Genomic DNA, 24321 nt, shown 5'->3' on the forward strand with positions numbered 1-24321 from the left:
TCATGAAGCTCACGGTGGTGTTTCCTTCTGTCAGACTCAGGCACAACACAGGGCTTTGTAAAGGAGAACCCTGGGTCTTCTGCCATGGTGGTCACTGAGGGTCACCTCAGGAAGCTCCAGGGAAAGAGAAGAGCAAGCAGGGATTGGTGGGGAAGAGAAGAGGGCAGTGTCTGGGTCACTCATAGTGTGGGGGCATTAGATCTAAACTGTCCATGTGATAGAGCAATTAGATATGCTATTCAGTAGCTGCAAAGAGACTTTTCTGTGATTGTCATGCTTTTCTCTGCTCCCTGATACTTCAGAGGGAGAGAGGGCAAAGCTACCTCCTCTCATCCATGCACCCTTTTCCTGGTATTAGGGACCCCCAAATGGGGCTATCCTCACCAGCGGGAGAAGAAGATGGGGTCCAGCTCTCTTTGTCATGCAGGATGGTGAAGTTTCCTCTGACTTTCAACTGTGCCTAATATGGGCAACCCTGCTCTGTCACTAGCTTGCAGAAGGTGGGGCTTTTGCCTTCATGTGTTCCTGTAATACACTCAGTACCCTGCAGCACAGTGACGCACAATCCAAGAAAGGGCAGCCTTCATGCATTTGGTGAAATTAATGCTACTCTACAAAAAAAGTCCCCTTTCTCAGGTTGTGGGTATTCTTGACATTTCTTTAAAGCAAACTGCAGTGCACGCTGAACAATGTTCAGAGTCCTGCTGAGGCTTCAGTAACTTAATTATGCTTTATTCTTTCTAACCCACCCACATACACGCTTTACCAATTTAAACTTTTTTATAGATCCTCCTAAAGTATTTTCTGCTGTGCTTTGCTCTTAACATCACACTTGTTTTTCTCACTCCAGTCCTTACTCAAGTACAGGATGCCTTCTTATGCCTATGTAATGTTGTGCAAGATGGTTTCCATACCTTAGTGTGGAGCAGAGCTAAAAGGAAGAAGGAAGGAGAAATAAAAGAACTTTACCTTGTACCACACCTCCGTCTGGCTCTTCTGTATAAAATACACAACACTGATTTAGGAGCTTTGCTTCTTGCATGCCAATAAATTACTGGGAGCAGACATAACAAATGCAAATGGAATCATACTTTAATGAAAACTGAAGTGCTTATAACTTAAGGAAATTGTTGCAAAGCAAAAACAAGGTTAATTGTACAATCAGGTCCAGGCATACCCTCCTGCAAGTGTAAAGACTAGGTTTTGCTTACTGATCAAGTTCATATTCTCTGTGTTGGACACAGTGATTAATTACATATACTAATTTAATTAAGCAATAAATAAGCATATTTCAATTGGAACATCAAAAGAGTCATACCTTTCAAATCAGGGATAATTAGAATCATTTTGAGACCTATTATTTTCAGCTGTTATACAATAGCTGATTCCGACGGGATCTGTATCACTGAAAGCCTGTCCAATGTTTTGCAAGGCAACGATCAGATCCATGCTAAGCTAATACATCCATTCATCTTGGAGAGCTTCTTCCCCAGATAAAATTATCATTTGCATTTAAGTAGTATAACAAATCCCTCATCAACTCAAAAACTTATTCCCTAGAATAGCACTGAATTTCAGGACTAACAGCAAAACTTGGAGACTCAAAAATAAAATTATTGACTTGTGTAGTTGATAATTGCCACCACCTTCCATAAGATTCTTGTGCTGAGTTGAGCTGATTATAAAATAAAAGAAATGGGTTTCCTAGAAAAATGGAAAAGCTGTCTTAAAGAAAGATGCTTTTCAGATCTAAAATACAAGTGTTGAATTCTATTTGTGAATCGAAATCATAAACTAATCAGATTTACATAAGAAAGAGCAATATGCAAAATGCATGAAGTTTTTCTATTAAGGAAAATTATTTCTGGCAGTTACACCACTTGAGATAAGGGGCAATGGAGACATGAGCAAATGTCTTGGCATCACTTGGTGTGAGCTTGGAGCTCTGCCTAACCACATTTCTAGAAGACTCAAAGCTCATCTGGCACCCTGTTTAATCTTTAGCTAACACATACATTGGGGCTCAGACTTCCCCTTTGTATTATGATGTGACCAAAACTAATGACTGCTTCACTTCAGTGTGGCATAGAAAGTGGAGAATATTTAGGAAGTTATACCCACAGGCAGAGTAATGAACATATCTTCACTGGAAGTCATAGCAAGATGCTTATTTAGGCTGATCCTAATAGTGCAGTAGGAAATCAGAGTCTTTTAACAGCTTGGGCACAATAAATAAAGCACAATCCATGTTCTCGCCACCTGCAGGCTTAACAGCATGGTACAAACCCCCCATTTTCATTAGAGTTTACTGTATGCTGAGCTGAAGAACATGACAGTAGATTCTGTTGGAGGTAGGCATTGAATGGAAGATATGAATGTCCATTTCTGGTTATGGTTGTGGGTTTATGGAAATCTGAAGTCCACCCAGGACCGCACTGGGATGTGAGGAAGTCAAGCCTCAGAATTAGCTTTATGATAGTGGATGGAATAATTTTTTCATACAAAGGGAAAGAAGATTGTTTTAGAAATGACATTAGTCTATTCTCTCCAAAACAGGAAAGACTTGCCTCAGGCAACTGAAGGAAGCAGCAATTGCCATTTTTATTCCTTCTTTTCCCCAAGGGGACATAAAGCAATGAGTCAACTTTGATTCTCCCCTCAGTCCCACTGTCAGAGAGGCTGCCAAGTATATATTGGGTTCCCAGGGGCAAAAGGCCTTCAAGCAGATATTTGTGATACTTATCCCTGTGGCTAGTGCTGAAAATTAAAGACACATGACGTTCAAACCCACAACAACAAGCATAGGTTTCCAAAGACAACCAGCTGCTTCACAGGAACTGCCAGAGCAAACAATTAGCAATTCAGCAAGGATATTCACACGGCCTGCTTTCTCCAGGACAGTTTGGAATTCTCTGCCATGAGGAGAGATAACTTTGATATTTAAGAAAAATTATAAGAGTGATTATTCATCACTGCCTTTGTCCAGCTGGGGAGGTATGGCTAAGTGTCTTTTTGAAAGAAAAAAATAGATGAAGCTTCCTCAGTCATCAGTTCATGAAACATACATTGCCTGACTACCAAACATGACTTACACTCCAAATGGGAAATTATTGTTAAAGGCAAGCTGTTCAGGAGGTTAACCATCACTATCAAAACTGCGGGGACCTGACATGATACGCTTTTATCAAATGGTTTTATAAATGAAAGTGAGAGGGATGGACACAAGTGGCCAAATTCAGCCTCTTCCTGCTAAGCTTCATGTGGGTGCAGAGACTACTTTGCTGGTGTTGTCTAGCATGCATAACACCCCCATCAATGTACTCAAATTAAGAGAGGCAGACTGGAGTCAGCTGTGTTCAGGAGAATCACTCCTGAGGTAAGACTGAATACATAAAGCAAACCACCTCCTATGCTAGCTTGTGAAAGGACTCCAAAATTGACATAACTAGAATTCCCAAGAGTACAGTATTTCTTCTGTATATCATCTTTTCATCTTCCAGTGCACTTGAATATACTGTGCTTCTTACAGGGAATATCGCTTCTCAAACTTTATCTCAGTACTTGATAGTTATTGACTAAAACCTACAAAATTGAAATAACCATAGAGTTCAACAAATGCACAGTTCTTCACATATGTCGATACCTTGGCAGAAATTGTAGAAAATGTCACAGAAACAAGAACAAAATTATTTGTTGGTCATAGCTCCAAAATCCCATAAAAGGTGTTGCCGGAGAAACACCATTCAGTCTGAAAAAGATGAGGATTTCTAAAATGCAGTACTTAAAAAGGCTAACAACAAATTAATTTGGTACCAGCTGCATAATCAGATGCTCAAAATCATATCAAATTTTTCACTATGGATGGCAAAGATTCAGGACATGAACCTTGTCTAAACTTCATCAAACTCTTGACCTAGACAGTGACCAAATCTTGTGAGGGCATGACTTTCTACACAGTTTCTAAACTCCCCGGTTCCATCTGGGTTTAACACTCTCAGGAAAACAATCCTCTCTGCAAAGCAGTTAAATGCTGCTTGTTATTTCACTGAGTGCTATCTTATCACCCAAGTTGTACTGAGTGCTCTGCTGTCAGTTTCAGAAATCTGTCTAGTCCTTGGAAATGAAAAGTCTATCTCAGATCTTACCAGAATATTATCACAGGGACCTAAATGCAATTAAGAAGAGTGTGTGTCACCAGAGGTTCAGCAAAACCAGCTTTTTAATTTATAGTTATTTAAGTGTTGTTGGTTTCAAAAATCATCCAAGAAGTGAGTGCAATGGTATTTGCATTCCTTCAACAGAGCTAAAATATTAATCAAATATGCTATGGGAGAGAAAGAGAGGAAAAATATAAAGGAAAGGGGGGGGGGAAGTGAAATTGTATCTGTATTAACCTATTACTAATTATGAATTTTATAGATACAGCTAGATGAATAAAGATGAAAAGAAGTTGGAGAAAAATACATTATCACACAAGAACAGACATGACTGAGGAGCTGATCTTCAAGCTTTTCCCAGATCATTTTAAATGATCTCACATGAACTGCCCACAAGTGAAACCAGCAACTTCACCTCCATTCAGTGCATACTTGAGCCAGGCTTTTACTGAGGCTGTTCTGATTTCTGATGAGAATCTTTTTTTGCTTTGCCCTTCTGCTAATAACATTTGGTACACTGCTGAGCTGGTCTTTGAAAAATATGGGTATTAAATTACTAATGAGAGAGGAATGAACAGTTCAACTGAACTACATAGATGCTTGAAAACCAAAAATTCTTCATAGGGGTTAGTGAGAAGGTATTATTTCTTAAGTTAGTATCTTCAAGATAGTATTTCTTAAGATGAACTTTCTTAAATAGATTTTTTGGCAATTTTTAAAACTCAGCATAATACCAAATAGGCTATATTTTCTGTTCTAGAGTAGCACCTTCTGAGAAAGTGTGGAAAAACACCTAACATTTTGTAAGGGATCTTTCCTGAGTCGTGCAGGTAGAGCTATAAGTAAGTGCTGTATTTGTGAGCAGGCAGAGAATGATGGTTTCCAGTAAAGATTCCAAAAGCATTAAATTCACTTTAAGAAAACTTCTGAAACTTGGACTCTTCCTGTGAATATATGCTACATATCTCAAAAACATAAAACCAAAGAACTCAATCAAAAGCACAAAACCAACAGTAAAAAGCCATTCAGCCGGAGGAAGACTGTAAAGAGGATCTGTTTCTAGAAAATGAAAACCAGCTTTGCACTCTTTCTCTGCATGCTGAAGCATGCATTTTGGGTGCCTAGGTCTGAATGCACTGCATTCTGGCAACATGGCAAGAAGCCAGTAAGATAAAACATGCCGTGAGGTCATATTTCATAAATCAGAACTTTCCCAAAGAGTACTGGTAATACAACAGATCTAGAAATTAGTAAAAAATATCAGCAGTTTCCATCTTTAAAAGTTCAGCTTATCTTTAAATCTATTTACCATCATCTAATGTTAAATGAAATTCATAAAAGTTATGAGTGGAACAGATAAAACAGTACTGAAGAACTGGACTGGATAATTAACCTGTTTAGGGACCTGGATGACTAATGCATTAGCTCTAAATGCAAATATAAAGGGATATAATTCTGCTGGTGTTATACAACCACAAATCTGGAACAACCCTTCTGAGGCCCCTGGAAATTCTGAGAGGTCAGAGGAATATAGCAGAGCTCAAAATCCATCCAAAATCACTGTAATGCCATAATTCCTTCCTAAACTACATGAGAATATATGTATTTACAGGCACAGAAATGGCAAGATTACAGAGAGAAATTCATAAAAGGAAGAAATTCTTTCAAAGAAAAAAAACCCCACATATATTCCAGCTCGAATGCTTTGGAGTTTTAAATAATAGCAACTAACCATTTTTTCATTTTCTTTCAAACTACAGTCAACAAGCAGGTTGTGCTCTTAAATTATATCTGCATGCAATACTCACAGGCTGTAAACAATGAAACTTAATTAAAGGTTTGAAAAATGCCTGGTGAAATACTTATGATTAAATTAATTCATCTGTAGATTGGGGCAGTAAATTTGCAAGGGTTGTAAAAGTACCTAGTTTATAACGCGGATCAAAGTATTTGCCATGTAAAATGAGAAAAAGGCCAGCACAAAACTGACAGAATTTATTCATGGTATCCACTTTTCCATGACACTAAATGCTGCTTCTGTGCACTGAGCCATCAGTAATCTCAATTCTTTTTCCTGTAAGTACTATATTGCTGGTTAAACCAATTTGTCCTTTCAGGGTTATTGTACTTTAATTTGCTTTGTGCTTTACACTTCCTCTGCAAGTTGCAGTTTAACAGATTTTTATGAAGATGCTACTACATTAGAAGAAAAATATTGTTATGTCTTCATAGTAAAGCTCTTGAGCCAAAGACCTTCAATCTCCTGTTGGCTATTAAAATTCCCAGTTTCTGTACTGCTTCGGAGCACTGCAATGATATTTCAGTGTCACCATAAATAAATGTTCCTTCGTGAAAAATAATTAGTCAAGTCAACGATTTTTGATTTTTTATTTAATCATCACTGTCACTGCAGAGCCTGAAATACATAAGGAAGTAGTAAAAATAACGATAGCAGCATCTACCCATAGTGCTCTGAAAACAGCTCTTTAGCTTCTGTGCAAACAGCTTGTGGTGTGATGCAAAAGAAATACTTCATGCCCCATTCCCTGCAAGGGACTTTGAGAAACCTGGTCTGGTTGAGGGTGTCCTTGCCTGCGGCAGGGGGGTTGGAACAAGATGATCTTTAAGGTCCCTTCCAACAGAAATCATTCTGTGATTCTGTGTTTCTATGAACTGTAGCTTTAACTTGACATACACTACCTGCACAAGACTGCCGCAAGCTCACAAAATTCACTTTAAAGATAACACCAGGCTGTGAGATACCACACCTGAATTACCTATTGCTTTCACAGCTTAGCAACCATTTGGTATGACCACTTGTACAAGCTGCTGCTGATTCTTAGACTTGCCAACAGATCCCTATTCTGGATGAGAGAGAGACTGTCCTGTTTAACACACCTTTAAAAGGCTGTGATTTTCACCTGTTTTGCCACTATACAAGCATTAAATGTGCTTAATTCCATGTGTGCTTGCACCCAGCCTGGGGACCCAGAGATAACAGGGTAACATTCATTCACCTGCATGGTTCCTAACTTGGCATATGGAAAGGGCTGTGTGTAAAACAGGGACTACAATCTAGATTTCACTGTACCTTTCGCTATTAGCCAGACACCTCCTTCTCTTCCTATTTATATTAATTGTACACAGCAAACTTGTTTTCTTCAAAGAAAAATCAAGGACCTCACTTCCCTGTTCATGCAGCAAACTACCCAGCTAGTCTTGAGCCTGCTCCACATTTCTGTCTTTGGCTCTGTAGTTAGATACTTATTGGAGTCTAAATGCTCACAAAAGATGGAAAATTTTGTCTTGAAACTGGCAGAGCTATTCTAATTTCTCCATTGGTTGTGCAGAAAAAAATACTCTGGGTGTTGCACAAAAGCTCAGTTGCTCTTTTAGATGGACTTCCTCTCTTTTCTTGGTCATTTGCATTAACTATGTGGAGCAGTACTGAGCGAGTGAATGAGGGAGATGGAGGAAAACAGTTTGAAATTAATTAAGGCTTAAAATCACATTAGAGATGATTTTCTGGATGTGGATTCTGTTCTGTCCCTCTCCAGCCAGGATTCATTATCCTGTAGTGGTCCAGCAGCCATTGGCATGGACTATCTGCTCCAGTGGTATTCCCCCAGCTGAGGTGCCCAGTGCCCCCAGGCCAGCTGCAGAAAAGAGTTAAACTCTGTGGGAATCTGAGCATTTTTGCAATGGTCCGAGGATCCTCACAGACTGGGTGAAGGCAGCATCTCCTCTCCTGCAATGGCAATGGATTCTGAAGCTGCTCAGAGAAGGAAAGGATCAAAAGTGTTCATCTAGGCTACCCCAGAAAGAAAGGGACTAGATTGTGAAGATTACAGTCCCTCTCAAATTTTTAAATCAGATTGGATGTCAGCATATTCCTAGGACATGGGACACTTTTGCAGACAATATGTATTGAAAGTGCTCTCTTGCTGAAGCTTGAAGAACTTGAGGGTAGGTACTTAAAAAAACAACACACAAATGTCAAAGCAAGTAGATCAAACCTGAAATAAGAAAGAAAAGAACAAGCAGTGTGAGTTTCTTTGGATCTGGTCAAAGCTGTAGGCTGCTTTACTGTTATCTGAATGGGATCAGATATTGTTGGTATAGCAATATGCAAAAATCAGGTTGTTATACATGCACACAATCTCTTTTATCAGCTAGTACTTTACAGTAGTACAAATCACCATTTCCCCTCTATGACCTTTCTTAAACAGTCAGCAATCTAAAAGAAGAACACAAGTAATTTTACAGTAGATGGAGAAATAAAGAAGATTCATGCAAATGCTCATTCCCATGTTAAATAGAAGGGCACCACAGAGATGATACAGTTGCAACTCTTCTTTGGTACTGTGACCTTCCTTGAGGAAATACATTTTTTTTTTCAAAAATAAATCCAACCGTAAGTGTCCTGGGATATCCAGAAGTGAAGCAAACTTCTGACTTGAAAAGGTCAGAAATGAAAATCTGTCAGTCACTGCTGTTACCTAACAATATCAGAGCTACTCTCTCATTTTTGTCTCTCTAATAAACCACTGGAGGACCAGGCAAAAGAGCTATGATGAAGGCACTTGGCAAAGTCACTTACAAACTAGAGCAAAAGCCAAAGTTAGGTGTAATCCTGTGGACAAGGGCTCCCTCTGTGCCCAGACACTCCCAGTCACAGGACAGGAACAGCGTGCCACAGTGAAAGGTGCCAACAGTGGGAGGAAACACATAAAACAAATTAGCCCTCCCCCCTTTCCACCAGTAAATCCATCTGGTAACAGCTGTTACCTATTCAGTTTATACAATCTCTTCTCCAAAATCTTTGATGTCCAGAAGACTGGAAAATCTAATTGTGTCTTGGGAAAGAGGATAACAAAAATATTGAGAAAGTAATAAAAACACAAGCAATTCTCTTATTGCAATGCTTGCTGAGAAAGAAAGTTCTTCAGATCTGGTTAGTTAGCAAACTCCTTTATAAATCAGTCATGAATGAAGGAAATTTACTATTCATGGCTACAGAAATAAAATTTAGAAAAAGGACTTGCTTCTTTCAGCAATCTTGAGAACAATGGTATATTTTCATTTGCTTTCCTAAGGACAAATACAAAATGAGAGCATTGAGGCTTCCTCTGGAAGCCTGCAGTTTACAGCCAAGGCACAGTTCACCCCATTAGCCCAAGGATTTGACTTGCCATTACATCAGCTGTAGTGGAATGACAGTCGTGCAATGAAGATGGTAATCAGCTAAAAAAGTAAATGACGATATCTTTGGTTCTACTACATGGCCAAACCGGCCAGGAACACCACACTCTGGGAGGTCTGTGGTCAGGCACCAAACGTGGAGCAGCTTGGCTTCTACCTGCCATGCCAGGGCTTCCCAGCTGGAGAGGTGGCATCCCCAGGGAGGCACAGCAAGCCCAACCCCTGCTGGGAATGACATAACTGCCCTCTTTGGCTGCTGAAAGCATCTCTTTGGGATGTGCTACCCATGACATATGCCCCACAGTAGTTAAATGAGGAATGAGAGTCCTCGTGTCCCTTTTGCCCCAGACAAGAAGTTGCAGCATTGCGCAAACCCGCCCCGCTCGGGGCGTGCCAGCAGGATGTGGTGTGCTGCCGCTGCTCCCGCTGGGTCCAGTGGGCTGCCCAGGGCTGTGCTCAGCCAGGGCTTGGCCAGTTGAGTGGGAAACAAATGGCAGCACCTTCTGGGAAACAGGGAGGGGGCCAGTCTCCAGGCACCTGTTGAAACAAGATTATGAGATTTAGGTTGGGAATGCCAATGCGCTTTTCCTGCACGAATCGTGCTGGCACAGCTGCGGTACCTAGCAGAGATTGCAAAACTTCACACAGAGTGGAGCACTCTGGCTGCTGTACCATCAGGATAGTGATTATACCAGAACAGATATGCAATGTGAGAGAGAGAACATGAATTTTAAATATGAATTCTAAATCTCTCCCCGTAGCACAATCCCATTCACCTTCAGCTCCTGTGCACACAAATCTCCCCAAGAGGCACCTTGGTTACACATCAGATAATACCTTCAGAGACTATTTCTTTTTCTGTTTGGAGATTGCTTAGTATAAACTTTCATCAGCTTATTTTTGTTTTAAATAACTGCAAAATGTCTCTGTTTTTGAGGGAGAGGAAGGTAGAAGGACGTGGGAGGGAGGCCAATATATTTTAGATTTTAAGGGAAAGAGCCCTGCCAAAGTGCAAAATCTTTCAAAGACAGACTTACACAGCTTGTGAAACTTGTGTGAGACTGCTCTCTATAACTTGTACCACATTCTGCCTCCTTCACCCTCTGACACATAGCAAGAAAACTGGATTCAAAATGAGATTGCACCATGGTGAATTCATTCCTTGAATTGCATCGTAAGTTTCAGCAATACACAGCGTGGGAACGCGTCGATTAGCTCTCACTTTGAAGAAATTGGATTTGCAAAGGTCAGCAGTGGCTCGGCCCATTTCTCAGCAGATCTTTGGCTTGCTTTTCATCCCGGGACTAGCAGGGAGGAGGTCAGAGAGGAATGACAAAAAGAGCGAGCTTTTTGAAGAGAGCCCAAAGAATCTGACTGTGCTCCCAGCAGTTTAGAGGTTTCTTTTGCTCAAAGCTAATAAAAAGGTAGATTTTAAACCAAATTTACGGGAATAATTTTCTGGGTTTGCTTTACATATTAAACAATTAATTGTTTTGGTATAAACTAAGAAATGCTTTCCAATGTAACTTTTGGTCTGGCAAGAGCTGTCTGAAGCTAATCTGCAGAAAAGCCTGCTTGCCCTCCCCCATCCCTCCCACGTTTTGTGCAAAAGGGTTCAGCCAGCCTGGAAAAGAGGTGGAAAGAGGCAAAGCTCAGCCCTCAGTGGAAGTGTGAAATCCAGGGAGTTTGTGCTCTGTATTTCTCCTCTGAAACACGTTTCCCAGTTGTTTAGTTTGCTCCTGTGCCAGCGCACTGAGACAGAGGTAGTTTCATTACCCTTTTGAGCTGGAAAATTCACAGAATATTTTGGCCACTCTCTGCACCTTATTAACATAAACTGGACTTTCCTCCTGCTGCTGGCAGGGCAGGATGCTGGGAGTGTGTGATCAAGGCATTCCAGCGGCTGTCACCGATGTTCTCCCTAGGCTGGCGGTGAAGGATTCCTCCTGGATCCTGAACAGGGGTTTGCTGTGGCCACTTACACTGGAAAGCCACAAAAGAGGGAAGGAGGTGGGGAGAAAAAAGAGAGCAGGTTAGAAAGGAATCCAAAAATACCAGCAAGCCTGAGTTCCTTCACCTGTAAATATTAAACATTTCTTGCAGAAATACAGAACACACAGACTTAAACATATCTCCTAGAAAACTGGAAATAATGGACTCATCTTCTTTGTTAGTGTGGTTTTTTGGCAGCTCACTTTCTCTGGCTTTAAAGCCTTGTGAAGTCTTGCAATTTGGGGAAAGAGTAGGCAGAATAGCTCCAGCTGCTGTTGCAGATCTCCTCAAACTGTAAACATTTGCTTTTCCCTAGGTCTTCCAGCAAGCAACATGGCAGCATGCTGACATAAGAATATGATTTAGAAAGTATCCAAATCATAGAAGGCCAAATCTTGATGCTCTTTTGGTTCTTGTTAAGTAGCCAGTACTAATCCAGGTGAATTTTTCTCGTCATTAACTGAGCAATACTACTGGCCTTTGCCCTTACTAATTTGACTCGGAAAACTCCCTTCTGAGTCTGTCCCAGAAATTCCCAGAGGTCTGGCTGGTGCAGAAGGTGCCAGCAGGAATACAGCAGAAACACTGGTCGAGGGGAGGGATTTACAGCATGTGCAAAAGAGATGTAGGACAGAGTGTTTTAGGGAGATGAAGATGAAAAGGGAGTGGTTATTACCAAACTGACAGAGAAGTGATGTTTCTGTGACCTAAGAGGAAGTAATAAATGCTGGATTTGGGCTTTTAGTGAAGAAATGGCTTGTTCACCTGTTACCTCATAGCTGCATCAGACTTCCACCAATATCTGATCACCACCACTAAAGAGTGAGTCTATGGAGGGCTTGTTAACAGCTCTGCCAAGGAGGTTGTGCCAGCTCCTCTCAACAAGTGTTGTTACCACAGATCCCAGCAGACCCTGGAATTTCTCATTACTTCACATACCAGCAACTCTTTAGAAGTGCCTTTACTTTCCAGTTACAGAGATGGAAGCAAGTAGGGGATCTGAGTAAGGTTCTGCAGCTAAGGGGATCTCTCTTCAGAAATAGCACTTTGTGCTAAATATGAGATCCCATCTAGGGGTTTTGTTACAGCATCCTTTCTAGGAATATAATTTTTAATTTGATAGATTTCCACAATATTTGACCTGAAGAAGATTGTGATTTATGGACACATACCTCATTTGCAAATTTTCATCTGAGTACAGGTAAACTTATACCTAACCTGGAGAGCTTAGGCGTTAGAACATGTATCTGGATTACCTGTTCACAGCTGTTCATGGTCAGCCATCAAATCCCAGATCCAGCTTCTTTTCTCTATTTAGCATCCTCTTGTCTCTGTTTTCATTTGATCACTCTTTTATGTGTGATGTTTTTATCAACACTTACTTCAGCATCCTTCAGTGGAGAAAGACGTCCTTGTCGCACCTTTGACATATGTATAAGCTTCGTAACTGAGAACACAAAGTACTGGGTTTAGCGCTCTTTTTTTCAAAAAAACAAACCAAAGAAAGTCAGGAGGTTAAACAACTACAGTTGAGGGTACCTTGCTGAGCTGCAATAAAAAATACAAATATTGGTCTGAACACATATTTTTTTATTAAAAGAGAATGAACATAAATTACAGCTGCTGACCATGTAGTCATTCTTTTTATGAGGTGTTTCCCTATACCCATATATGATTTCCACATATAAATTCCCTGTTGGACTGAAAACTCCTCACATGAAACTGGTGTTTTTCTTAATAAATTGTCTGCAGAATCAGTATTTCATCTTGGATGTAAAAAGTTCATTAGGGGAAAAAAGCATCCCAGTGTCCTGGTGGAAAGCAATACCAGACACTGTTCAAGCTAAAAAAAGATCTGCCTGCAGATTGTGTAGCTTTTTTCCTCTGCTTTTCTACTTAATTATTTTCCATAATTTAATAAAATCTAATATAACATAGCATACTGTAATGGTGCCTGCAGTAACAGCCACTTAGTCCAGAGCAGAAAAAAGCAATTCTGTTCCATTGAGGGTTTCAGCATTTTGAGTTTTGTTTCCTATAAAACTTTCTTGAAGAAGAGCCCCTAGCTCTGACAGAGTGTGAGCACAGAAACCCTGAAATCTTCTGCTCTGAAAGAGCTTGTTTTATGGAATGCCCTCAAACCATGCAGCGTGGAAGCCTGGAAACTGCTCCAGGTCAGCTCACTGAGGTCTTCTCACCAGAGAAAATCACTTCAACAAGAATCAGATGTTCCATATGGGGTGCTCAGTTGTAAATCTGAGAAAGCACTAAAAATACAAAATTGTAAAAAAATGTCCCCAGAGCACACATGAAAATCCACATTGATGATTACCGTTGTTACTCCATGCAGAAGAGAGGCAATGCTGAACCAAACCGGATGGCCATGTATTCAGGGTCATCTGCTGCTGCTCTTACTCTGGAAGCGCAGCTGTCTCCTCGTGAAACCAGCGAGTTCAGTGGAGACCGGGTGAAGAATGTGCTCCTAAGAGATTCCCTCTTCCTGAGAAAAACGCTTGGTTTGACAAGCGGCTGGATGTGCGTCAGAACGTGACAGAAGGGGCACGTTTTTAGCAACACTTCACTGAACCAGTGCAGCAGAGTGTGGGCCCCAAAAGCACGGTTGCTTTCATTCTCATAATTTACTTTCATCTGTCTTTTTCAAAACCTTCCCTAATTAAGCTTAATTGCCATGCAGTCACACATTAGTGCAACGTTCTGTCCACTTATGGACCACCCATAAAATCCTTCATAGCATTAATCCCGGAAAGTGGTAGACTGCTTGTTTTGTTTTGTTTTCTAATATGCATAAGTGCCTATAATGCACAGCAATGGCTTTTTGGAACTGATACTTGACTCTGATTATCATGAAAAGATTCTTACTTTATGTCAGAAAATCAGAGAGGTCAGAAGGGTGTTTGTGTTTTGGGAAAAACAAGCATTTGTGATGATCTGGAATCCAAGACCTTTGGTGCAGAACTCAAACACGCAGATTCCCACCTCTTTGATATATTTAACTCCTTCTTAGGACAGTTATGGGTTAGACCATAACAATTTGAGTACCTTTCACCTTTGAGAGTAAGTCAGGTTCTCTGCATCGCTTAAGTCTTCAGTGAGAGACTCCCAAAGAGCAGCAATTCCATGACCTCACACAACCCTGCAAACTATCTTCTTTAAAGATGGACAGAGGTCTCGCCTGGAGGAGGCCTCTAAATAGTTTGTAGGAGCTGGACCCTAACAGAGTATTTAGAAATGTTAAAACAAAGTAACAACAAAGAATTGCAGGGAAATTGGCTGAAATATTCTTCCAAGCAGCTGATTATTCTTTAGAATTGCAGTTTATCTGAGTGCAATAACTCCCATAATGTAGAAGTCAAGAAGACCCTTGAATTTCTAGGATGCTGAAGCAACAGCAGCAAGTACCAGGTACATCAGAAGAGTATTGGGTGGGCTAAAAATTCTCACAACTAGGACAACAAACCTAAAAGATAAGAATGAAGTAGTGTTAGATAATAAAACTTCTGTAGCAAACAGACAACACCATAACTTATAGCAGAGAGATGTAACATGAGGGAATTTCAGCCTCACTCAACTTTGGTGAGTGACTCAGGGAGTCAGAGATCACACCATATGACTAAAAACTTAATTTACCATTTGCATTGACATGGTTTCTGTGCACTGGCAGAAAATGCCAGGTTTTTTGCCACTGCTAGAAATACTTTTCTTAGTCCAGAAATGATAAAAAGAAAGAGAAAAGGAAGAACAAAATTTAGGTCCAGGTGAATATTTCTAAATTATTGGCAAGTGATTCAATTACATCTAGTCCTTTCCAAAGCTTTCAAGCTTTGTAGGATGTATATATTGGAAAGGGAAAAATGAAAGGAGAAATACCAAGAACTCTCTAACCAGCAAGGACTTGTTGCACATGTAACTTTTTAGCTAAATTTGTCCAACATACACAGTGCTTGAGAAATGCACATTCTGTGAAAAAAGTAGGGTTCTTACATTATGCCTGTGAGACAAAAGTAAAATAGAGAACAGGAGATACATAAATTATTGTCTGTGAGTCCAGAGGCAAGTTCTGATAATGATTTAATATTTTAATGTCAGGGAAAATCATTCTTTTCAGTAACACCTTTATGACTTTCTAAACTGAGCAAAAAAAATCCCCCCTACTTATCACTTAATTGATTACTATAAAAATGAAAATATACAACTTTTGTTTAATAAAAGCTAGAAAATTTCAAATGACGCAAAATTTCTTCAAATCTTCTTTCTTAAAAGCCACACACACAAACCTTCATTGTTATCTAAGTTGATACTATCTTTGTCCCTTATTTACAGCCCAGCCCTAGCATTCTTTCTGGGTGGCAACAGCACAAGGCACACTCATGGGCAAACTGAAGTGACAAGCAAGCAAGGAAAACAGAGGAACGAAAGTGAAAAGTGTGTACTTGCTCTGCCAGCTCTGCTGCAGGGTACTGAGGGTATTATAGCTGCATTGAGTTAGTCCTACAATTAATTGGCCATTATAGAAAAATCTGACAATTATTAAAGAGAACAACCCAACTCAGAAATGCTGGGGTAAATTAACATGTTGCAATCCTACTGATATCACCAGCATGATTCTCAAGGAGAAATTGGTGTTGTTTCTTTGTTTTTTTCAAGTAGGAGTCATTCCGTCAATTGCAAAGTCTCTTTCAAATGTTAACAGATTTGGATCGCATAAATGTAGCAATCCTGGAGACTACCCCACAGGGGAGGCAGGCTGGTTTGATACAGGGCTTCTGCACTTCAGGTCCTCAGCATCTCGGGTGCAGCCTAATCCAAGGGGTATAAGATGCAGGGTTAGGATATGTTTGTTGTGGAATAAGGCAGTCTGGAACATCTTTGTGAGTATTTACTCAGAGAAAACAGGGTGCCGCCTCAGTGATTGTTTCTATGCATCTTTCTACTTGCTTTCCAAAATAAGCAAAGCATCCAATCTCTAAAAATACTGACTACTAAAAAGTACACAGTTCCTTAGGGAAACAAGGTTTCAACATAATTGTGTCATATGAATGTTTGCCTGTCATCTGTTTGCTCTTTCCCCCCAGTTTTGACTCCATTTTACAGAAGGGCAGAGGTCTCAGCGAGTCAAGTTCTGACAAGTCCCGTGCAAATTGGGGGCAGCTGATGGCTGCACGCACAGCAGCGCTCCCCTGGCCACGCACTCAGTGCTCCCTGCCAGGCACTGCAGGCATGAAGGACAGGCAGGCCTGACAGTGGACAAGCAGGAGCAGTGGGGCAGGAGAGACAGAAATCCATAGGAAATGGGTCCTCTTTAGCTTGGCTGCCTGTGGGCCAACTTGTTAACTGATTTATACAATAATTTTCCTCTCGGTTCTTGAGTTCTACTGAAAATGATCTTTCTCGCCAGTGATGCTTTCCAGGAACAGACTGAAGTGCTTGCTTCAAAACTCCTGACAGTATCCTTTATTTGCTGAACAAGGGGGCACAGCAAACAATCTTTTTCTTATGTTTTGCTTTAACCTTGCTGATGCCTTTTCAGTGAACTATGAGCCAAATTCCTTATTTCACTGCTTTAACAAGTGTGTAGATACTGACATCTCCAATCCCACTTTCCCAGGTCAAGATCATGTTTCATTAGAGACCAACTGAGCCTGCAGAACTCTATTTTCTCGTAAATGCTGGTCTCACTGATCTTAGTGGGAGAGCATGTGTGGGCCGGGGGCTTGGTACCTACCTGTGTATCTGCATACTCATATTTAATTCAGAGATGCAGCTACCCTCATGGTTTTAATTCCGTCCAATAGAATGCAATATCAAATACAGAGCCTGTTCCTATAGACTCAGTTTGAATGTGGCTAATCAAATGAAGTCCGTCAGTACTCCTGAGAGTAACAGAAATCCAGAGACACCAACAAATCATGATTAAAAGTGCAGGAAGGCTCATTGGGGAACGATTGCATCTTTCCTACTTTGTTTTGCTTAATAAATATTTAATTTCTGCTACAGGCAGAAATAAGAATAAGTTGAGGTTTAAAGAAAGCATTTGTTCTAACGAAAGTATTTTGCTTGCTAATAGTATTACCACCAAGTGAATAAAAAAAGAGCTGTGAACTCCACTGATTTTAAAAAAACCCCAGAACTATTCAGAAAACCAAATATATACTTAGGGTCCTAGGCAACAAACATGAGATGCACCCTAGGATAGTAACACACATTCATGAGTCTATACAGTGATACCATTTCATGGCTTGTCTGGATGAAATTAATTAATTAAGTTTGCATTGTCCACATCCAGTCCCTGTGATCTAAATACAGGCAAACCTGGGAAATCTAGTCCAGAAAAAAAGCAGCACCTTTCCACCTGGGAGGAAATAACAAATTCTCTCATCACTCAGTGAGTGCGTGGGGTAGTTTGAATACCCGTGGTACAGACAGCAGGCAGGAATAAGGCTTCTCACTTCCCACCCTTGCACCCTCCCCAGCAGTGATGGAAGCCCAGAGCCCACCTCTGCACTCTGCCAATTTATGGCATCCAGGTAAGCAAAAAATTACTTGTGTGAATTGGTTAACTGTCAATGCTTCTCACAACATCTTTGGATTCACACTATGGCTGTGATGCAAATGTTCGGTTTAGAGTAATGGTGCCTCACCGTCAGTAACTGACATTCTGCATCATCTTTCCAAAACTAAAGGTTTTGAAAGATGACCTCAAAACTAAAGTTTGCAATAGCAGAGAGAGGATTTCTGCCACTGCTTGTGCTCAAGCAGCCAGGAAGAGTTACACTCACTGAAGGCAAACTCTAGCTGATGCAGTTTCTGGAAGTCTATTTGCTTCCTGTGTTTCCTAAAGAGCTGAGATCAAGAAATAATTCCTATCTTCTAATAATATGAAAAAAAATTGATGTGCTGCTAGTTTGGGAAAATATAAACTTTGATGACCTATTTCTGATTCTGTTTCAGAACTGCTGGAATGGTTTGCCTGCTGTCCTCGTTGTAATGGTTTGTGCCACTGCCCAGGAAAAATCTACTGCAGCAGTGTACTTATCCATGATGAAAATTCCACATGAGTAACACTCAGGAATATTAGAACCAGCCTGTATGCATATGCACTTAGAATTAAAAATTTTAAAAAACAAAAATAATAAAAAAATACCCCAGTAACTCTGTCTTGACCTTAATAAGCATAGGAGTGTCACCAGTCTAGAAGAGTGTAACTTTCATATCTAAATATATCTGTATCTCTGTATAAATATTCATCTGAAGAATTTTATCTGCCTCGAGAATGTAAAAAAAAAAAATATTCAAACAGCAATTCTTTGGCCTTGAACAGTTAAAAATAGCCCAGAATCCAGAACGACACCAAAAACAACAGTTCTTTGTGCTGAAGCCATTGCCCAACTTGCCAGCGCTGATGCTGCCGGTGCTCCTTGCTGTAAGTGCGGCAAAGGGCAGCCGCAGCCCCAGCCCGTTTCGGCTCGGGGCTCGCTGGAGCGGAGCTGGGGAGCGGAGCCGCGCCAGGCCCCGGCGGCCGGAGCTCGCTGCTTCCAGGGCAGCTCCTCGGGGAGAGCTCAGCTGCGCTCCCTGCGCAGGGCCAGGGACAGCGCCGGACCCTGCCCGTCCTGCGGGGAAACCGCAGGAGAGCTGTGCGGGTGATTTCACTTAGGGAAAGCCCAGACTTACAGAAACAGCAGGCTCTGTTTTGGGAAGGGACAGACCCTCCGGACCTACAGAGCACTGTGGGAACAGTTCTGTCACTTTTTTTTCCCGCTGAGCAGGCCTTTTCCCCCGAGCAGACCCAAACACTTACATGAACTCTGTATAAATAAGGTTATAAAGCTACTAATGTTCTTTAACTATAAAGAGATAATACCAACCATGAAACCTGAGCAGCTTTTTCTTGTCTCCTGCACATATGAAAGATGGCATTAAAAGAGATTAGTTTAAACCACTTGCAATTTCCTTTTTGCAATAAAAGATTTTCTTTGCTTGGAATTTTCCTATTTATAGTGTGTATTTGGACTCAGGATAGCATAATACTTTCCTTAGTATTCCTGCTTTTAATGATGCTCGCAGCATTTGAGCCATTCATCAAATTTGACAACTGAAACAGCTAGGAGTTAATGGGAGCATGAGCAGTTTGACAAACACAGTCTATTTGACAAGGCTGAGGTCAGGACCAAAAGAACTGCTCTTGGTTAAATAAATAGAAAAGCAACAAAGTAAAGCAAAATCTCTGCAGCCATTTATCAACTTTAAAAGCCTTTTTGTTATAAGAAACATTAAGTGAAGCTGCACACAGAGATGGGAATTAAAAGGGGTTGGAAGAATTCAGCTGGCTTCTCTTTTAGGTGAAATTAAAAAGCTCAGTAAAAACTGAGGGATTATGTCCGTAAAGCTGACATGCAGCTACATAATACCTAAACCTATACTTTAGAGCTGTCTGCTTCTGAACGTAGTATTTTAAAGAACAGGCTTTTCCTAGATAACAGACTGATTCAGGTGGCACTGAAAGTAGAATGGTATCACGAGAGACGACTTTGCTGACATCTGCAAAGCAGGAGAGCACTGTATGGGCACGTTCAGGAGCACAGCTGAGACTGATCCATCCACTGCTGCTTCAATAAGAAATTTACCTGATAGCAACCTGTGCAAGGGGCCTTCCAGAGAGCCTGCAAAGCATCAGAGCTCTGGGTTTAGACACAATATTGCCTGTAGGAAATTCCTGGATGTCAAATGACTCCTGGAAGCTGATAATTAGTGCAGCCACTAATTTCCTGGCTTTCCTTGGTTTGTGGAATTTTTTTTTTACTTGGGGACATTGGTTTGGGCTCATCTGTCCAAGACCCTGCAGGTTCTAGGAAAGATAGAAACACTGAATCTGTTCTTGTACTCCCTTAGTAAGATGTCTTTCAAAACATGCAGCACACTTAGGAAACAAAGGATAATATCTCTCTTTTTTTTTTTTTAATCAAGTACACATTGGCATGCAAAATCAAATCCTTAATATTCTGGGTTTGGTCTTGCATTCTATATGTCAGAGTTGGTGTCCAGGAATTACAGTGTTGACTTCAAGGAGAACAAGACTGACTTTCTTCTGATTCAGCTTTCCTGCTCTTTAAATTTGGGAGTGATGTTATTCTCATGACTAGATAAGGCAATACAAATTTAAGCACTGAGAAATTCTTGGATATTATAGTTGTGCAGAATATTTTCTAATAATTTTCCTACTTGATCACTTCATCTAATCATTTCTATCACTGTCCAGAAATCACCAGTAGCGCTAGGGAATTTCCATCAGAAGCAAGTAATCTGGCAAAACTCAGTATATTTTTGCAGTCCTAAAAGTATCAGGAAAGGTCTTTATGGGTTTGATGCTGGACATGTTGCCAGATGAAAAAATTCCTTTTCTTCTGAGACTTCTCTATCCTTTCTATTGCTTTAATGCTTTTATGACTATTGGCACTTTGGAGATAATAAAGAAAAAAAGCATGTATTGAGGCACAAAGATGGCAGAATGACTCTGAATAGTTATAAAATTTACAGATTAATTTGGTGCATCTTGTTTTGCTAATAACTTTTCATTTTTTCTTTCATAAAGCAATTTGTACACCTAAATAATATACTTAACAACTCCTATTGCTGTTGGGAAATGATGAAAGACTTCTTTTCCTGGAAGTGATTGATTATAGTCTGGATAAATGAAATAATTTTCCCTCTTCTCATTATGCTTTGAGCAAAACACCCATTACAGGAGTACCGTGCAGCCATTTGGAGCTAGGAAATGTATTCCATTTAGCCTGTCAAACACAGTTTAATTCCTGTTTTAACTCTGCCTCTTTTCCAAACCTCCTTTTCAAGACTACACAAATATAACCTAATTTTGACAGAGCATTCTGGACTCTGGGCAGCTCTGACTCTTGAGCTCTTTACCATCTGGAATGGGTTTTTCTTCTGCTTAATACCAGAGCTTTCTGGTTTGTTTGGTTTAGTTGTTTTGCAATATACAACCTACAGTCATCTTATAAAATAATTTATAGCACTCATTTGGCCTCCTTTTTGGAACTTTCTATTTGGGAAAGAAAATCAAAAATAAAGCAAGCTCAGCGCTAGTTTGCCTTTTAATAAAAATGTTTTTACCCAAAATATTGGCGTGGATGTCTGAAGATTGCACTCTCCTTTCCAATGTCAACAACGCAAATGTCTTTTCTAATGGGCGTAATCGTTACTTTGTGTCATGGCTACGTTTGGGGGGTTCCTCTTCTGTGTTGAAAACCATAAAAATATGATAAAAATGTTCAGTATGACAAAAAATTTAGTGATAGGATTGTACCTAATCTTCAGTAAAGTGGGATCCTGGAATAGAGCACAAGAAGAGTAACCCTAATTTTAAGATGGAACTTCATAGGTTCATGTAGAATTTGCATTATTAACATATTTTTTACTCATGGAATCACGTAATAGCGAGGTTTGGATTCAAAGATTCAAGAGCTCTTTTACAGTCTCATATCTCTTGTAAATGTTTTATGGATGGAATTATTTCTCAGTGTTATACAAAGAAAATACCATTTCACAAAGGCTGGTTTGCTCTCTACTTGAATACTGGTGAGCTTTTGCTTGTTTTTGAAATTCTGTGATCAGCATGGGGCTGAACTGCTTAAGGAAATCAACCTCATTCATGTTTTTGCCCTCTTTTCTTAACCAAATTGAGTTGGTGCTGGGAGATTTTCACTGCAACAATAAAAGTCTTCTCTTTAGTCTAGTCCTTGGGAAGTGGTGGCTAGGATCAAGAATCTACTTTCACTTTACCATATTACTGTAAGCAAATAATAATACTAAAAATAGTATTATCAAAGCCATCATTAGAGGTGGTGTTGGTTCTCCATAGATGGTGTACAAGAAAGACCCCTGAATAAAAAGCAGCCTGCATGAGGCACAAAGAGTAAGAGAGACAGAAGGTCAGAGCAGTTTAGGAGAGTCTTCCTCTGACTAATCCCAGAGTAAGACTGTCAGACCCTTGAACTGTCCTCAAATCAAGAACTAAGAAAATATACGAGATATAACATCTGAAGCTCATCTTTCTGGTTCTCAGGAAGCACTATTCCAATTTTTGTTGTATTTTACTCTACTTCAAACACACTGGTTGCTATCTCTATAATTTAGTGCATTAGTAGAAAATACTACTTTTGTGCCAGATCAGGTTATGCTGAGTAATAAATCTTTTTAAGCTATGTGTCTGTATATGTACTTTTTCAGTGAGAGAAACTGTAAAGTAAATTTCTTGGACTGTTACTGATCTCCTAACAACTACACACACTGCTACATTAGAAGCTTTTACTGTCTATGCTGCACAAACCACAGAGCTGTGTTCAAGTCAGGCATCTCTCCTGTCAATCTCACTACTATTTATTATTAAAGGCCCAGCAATGTGCTGTGTCTTGTCACACTGCTAACAGTGGCAGCCCTGTCCCATGTGTAAGAAGCCTTCTGAGTTTCAATTTTACTAAAACTTCTAAGTCACACAGAGCAGGTAACCACAGATACTCCATTGGCTAAATCTTTTTAGAATTCAGGTGTGAAAGCCAAGTGAAGATATAAAAAGACACTATTTAATAGAGAAAAAGAAGAGACAAACTCTTTCTTTCTTTCTGGATTTTATTTTGCCATTTTTTTTTGCTTTTGGTTTGTTTGGGTATTATTTCCTGCAGGACAGGCCACAGAGTAGGATTTTACTCAATAGGGACAGAATAATATCCACTGCTGCCCCTCACTGTTTCTAGGCAGCGTGGATGGACTGAGTCTTCAAACAGGATGTGAATATGTCACATATAAATGAGAGGGGCTGCACACACGCATTTTCTCTGAAATTGTCACAGAGATTAAATTCTTCTGGGTAGGTGAGGATATAAGATTACAGATACTTTGAAGGCTGCAAGCAAATGAATGGAAGGCTTTCCTGATCAAACTGTGTTTCAGCCCAGTTTACCTGGTTTCTGTGGCAAATTATACTATGATCTCTCCTTTTTCATTCAAAACATGATTGAGTGGCGGCATCATTATTTGATTCATCTAGGTATTGACAATATTTCAGTATTGTCCACAGAAAATGAAATTATTATTAAAGATTTAAATGATGGGATGACATTTAAAGTGCAGTGACTCTGCTTTTTTTTGACAGCAGGCAGAGAGAGCTTTTTATCAGAATTTCTGCAGTCACAAGAAATTATTTGCTTTAACCTCAAAATATTTTGTAGCTAGAAAGTTTCAGCCAGACTTCTGTAATTTTATAACTTAATTATGGTTGCCTTCATAGAATAAGAAATGTTTATTAAATGATTTAGACCAGGATTCATTTAATGTAAAAATTTACATAGAAATTAGTGATTTGAGATGGTAATCACTTCCCCCTCCTTAATCTATTCTGTTGTGTCAATTAATGTGGTCATTAGAGACTACTTGCCCTTTAAGCCAGCTCTGAGAAAGACCAGAGCAAAACCAGGCTGCAGTGAAAGACATTCTGCAAGGATGCTGGCACTTGGGTCATGTCTTAGAGCTCAAAAAACTTTCTTAATGTACTGCAGATGTTGCTAAGCTTTGAGCCTTTTCATTTGCCATTTAGGTCGTCACAGTGTTGCCAAGAGAGCTTTTGAATCAGCTTAATCCAAGAATTAATTATACTAATTCATACAGAAGTAACTGAAAAGACTTAGAGTCAAAATATCAACTGAAGGTATTGTATCCTGAATTCAGTAGCTAAACCAACAGACAGGACACAGTTCATCCACCTTAGCAAACAGTTTTTATTTGGGTGCCAAAATTGTCACTGCTGGTTAACCCACTGAGGCGTTTGGCTGGAAGAGAACAACTGTTGCTACTGGGGTCTCCAGAGTCAATCACAAAACAGATGTTCCAGAGAGACTGAAAAACAGTATCTTTAAGTAAAGACTTATAAAAGCTTCCTTTT

At 40.0% G+C, this 24321-nt stretch overlaps 1 long non-coding RNA gene across 7 annotated transcripts in view; it reads right to left on the reverse strand.

Annotated features, from left to right (window-relative positions):
* Window positions 1-1074: 1074 nt before the first annotated feature.
* Window positions 1075-24321, reverse strand: part of LOC125323081 — a 317884-nt gene continuing 294637 nt past the window's right edge. For all 7 annotated transcript variants that reach the window (XR_007202358.1, XR_007202357.1, XR_007202360.1 and 4 more), the window contains 2 exons: window positions 12608-12798; window positions 1075-11336 (listed from right to left, as the gene is read on the reverse strand). This is a non-coding gene — a long non-coding RNA (uncharacterized LOC125323081). The remainder of the gene's footprint in view (window positions 11337-12607; window positions 12799-24321) is intronic.

Source organism: Corvus hawaiiensis, chromosome 3 (genome assembly GCF_020740725.1).
Source record: "Corvus hawaiiensis isolate bCorHaw1 chromosome 3, bCorHaw1.pri.cur, whole genome shotgun sequence".
Taxonomy (NCBI): domain Eukaryota; kingdom Metazoa; phylum Chordata; class Aves; order Passeriformes; family Corvidae; genus Corvus; species Corvus hawaiiensis.